At 37.5% G+C, this 2954-nt stretch overlaps 1 long non-coding RNA gene across 1 annotated transcript in view; it reads right to left on the reverse strand.

Annotated features, from left to right (window-relative positions):
- The window catches only part of LOC138980491 (uncharacterized), a 30626-nt gene extending 28871 nt beyond the window's left edge, over positions 1-1755 (reverse strand). Inside the window, exon 1 of the long non-coding RNA XR_011460350.1 lies at positions 1542-1755. This is a non-coding gene — a long non-coding RNA (uncharacterized lncRNA). The remainder of the gene's footprint in view (positions 1-1541) is intronic.
- Positions 1756-2954: the final 1199 nt, after the last annotated feature.

Consider the following 2954-nt stretch of genomic DNA (forward strand, 5'->3'; position numbering starts at 1 on the left):
GTTACGAAGTTGACATTTTAAACATGCACATTGATTTCATTGATAAATACTGGTTGCATACATTTTCTTGGCCTGTAGATAAAGAATTAGAAATACTTGCGCATTTTGTTTGTCTCCGTTCAGTGAATTAAAAGGGTTTTACAGTACGTCATCTTCGTAACATGGAAACCAAAGGTTGTGACATGGATTTGGATTCTAACAATCATTAAAAAAAAATTAAAAGACAAAACTATAAACTCTGTTTTTGGTTGCATGTCTGTATTTGAAATCCCAACCGTCCCTTCGCAACAAGATACAGAAGGGTTCACATGCAAATACTTCAGGGTGGTTCTTCAAATTGTCTGTCATGTCTTGGGTTTGAGTTGTAACTGGGCTCCGTCGCGATATATCTTGAATGGTTGAAAACGACGTTAAACACCAAATAAAGAAAGAAAGTTGTAACTGGGCTGGCAGACTGATTGTGCGTATATTTTGCACAAAACATCAAATGAAAACAGCATTTTGGAAACAAAGCAAAAGGGTTATCGACCCTAAAAGCGTTGAGACTAATGAGAAACGCTAACGTAAGTAAACGCCTCCTCCTGAGCCAAAGTGACAAAGGAGGTGTACATTATGAGCATGATTTAAACAACTAATCATGGAAAACACCTCATGCAAACTGCTAACTGATATCATTGGTCGGAGAATACGTTTTAAGTTTGTACCGTGCGTTTAACTTACGAAACCGAGTGTTTTCCACCAGCAGCAGAATCTACGTTCAAGCTTCCAAAACATGCAGGTGTTCTTGCGTCTGATTCGTTGAACAAAACTGTACAACTCATATCTTGTACACATTAAACAAAATGTGCTCTTCTTTCGTACCACGGTTAATAATTGTCTACCTATACCCGTGTGACTTGGAATAATAGGCCGTGAAAGGTAAATATGCGCCGAAATGGCTGCAATCTACTGGCCGTATAAAATTTCATCTCACACGGCATCACTGCAGAGCGCGTAGAACTGTACCCACGGAATATGCGCGATATAAGACTCATTGATTGATTGATTGATTGATTGAGTGTGTTCAGCTGCTGCCAACAAGAATCCCGAGAAGACGAGAAAAAGATTCCCGTATATGGAGAAAAAAAATATCGTGGACACAGTGCCATTTTGGTTGTGCAAGATCCACCTACATGAACTGCGCACTAAAACTGGAAGAAGCAGAATTCAGCTACCGTACAGTCAGAATAAAAATGTAAACTTTTACTCAGATTCATTTGACAAAAATCACTGACAACTAATAACGTGACCTAAAAATAACTACTTAGAAAGACTGAGCACTCAAGGGGTTAAACTCCCAAAACTGACAGAGATTTTTTACATTTGAATGGTACGCATCAATCAACGCAATTAACGAACGAGTCGGACTCATTATAATTTGAGGTCAAAAATTAGTTGGCATTGCCTCGAGATCAAGTTACAGAAACTATATTCCTACGGTTCCTGAAAAATAGTGTCCCCTAATTTCCGAAGATAAGTCTTTTCTACTTAGACCTGCCTACCTTGAGAACACAACAGAAGCACGTATCAAAGTCCGTCAATGGTTGTTTGTTTCAGTCCGTTTCACTTCACAGTCAAGTCACGGTGGCGGCTCTCAAACAGTGTGTGACGAAATGCCATTGGTACAACTACAAGCACTTCGATAGAATCAATACAGGCTTATCATGTTGCATTTGTTCCTGACGAATCAAGTTAGTATGCACAAGTTGTAGCCTATAATACCCTGCACTTAGCGACACCATGCAGTATTGTCAGTGAATTGCCACCATGGCGACACACCATGCATTGCTCTATTCATTGTCAGTGTAGCAGATTAGATTCTACAAATAATCGATTCATATACCTGAATGGTCTACGTGGCACAATTTCAAAAAGAAATTTGTGCAAGCATGGACTGCTGCGGAGAGGGATTTGTTACACATTTACAAAGAAAGTGAACCTGCACACTATGCAGTGGGTGTGATTCGTAAGTTACTATTGCTTGTGCTTTCATTACGGAGTATTACTTGCTTGCTAAAGTCAATTCAATGCGCTTTTTATTTGTGTGGATACATGAGACCAGCCAGCCGAGTTACTCGGACAGGTACACTATAATTGATTATTTTCTTCAACATGTGTCGGCGGTAATTGTTCGTGAACTGATTAGAATTAAAAAATGTAGATGAAATTAATAAAATGAAAAAAAATTACATGTAACAAGAAAATCAGTATTTCGAATCAAAACCACAATAACGATAAAAAATATTAAAACAAGTCGCGTAAGGCGAAATTACTACATTTAGTCAGGCTGTGGAACTCACAGAATGAAACTGAACGCACTGCATTTTTTCACAATGACCGTAGTCCGCCGCTAGTGCAAAAGGCCGTGAAAGTGACGAGCCTGTTTAGCGCGGTAGCGGTTGCACTGTGCTGCACAGCACGCTTTACTGTACCTCTCTTCGTTTTAACTTTCTGAGCGTGTTTTTAATCCAAACATATCATATCTAATGTTTTTGGAATCAGGAACCGACAAGGAATAAGGTGAAATTGTTTTTAAATCGATTTCGGAAATTTTATTTTAATCATAATTTTTATATTTTTATTTTTCAGAGCCTGTTTTTAATCCAAATATAACATATTTATATGTTTTTGGAATCAGAACATGATAAAGAATAAAATAAAAGTAATTTTGGATCATTTTATAAAAAAATAATTTTAATTACAATGTTCAGATTTTTAATGACCAAAGTCATAAATAAATTTTAAGCCTCCATGCTGAAATGCAATACCGAAGTCCGGCCTTCGTCGAAGATTGCTTGGCCAAACTTTCAATCAATTGCCGCCTCAACTTTTACAAAAAGCCGGATATGACGTCTTAAAAAACATTTATCGAAAAAAAACGAAAAAAACGTCTGGGGATATCATACCCAGAAACT

This window comes from Littorina saxatilis, linkage group LG11 (assembly GCF_037325665.1).
Source record: "Littorina saxatilis isolate snail1 linkage group LG11, US_GU_Lsax_2.0, whole genome shotgun sequence".
Lineage (NCBI taxonomy): Eukaryota > Metazoa > Mollusca > Gastropoda > Littorinimorpha > Littorinidae > Littorina > Littorina saxatilis.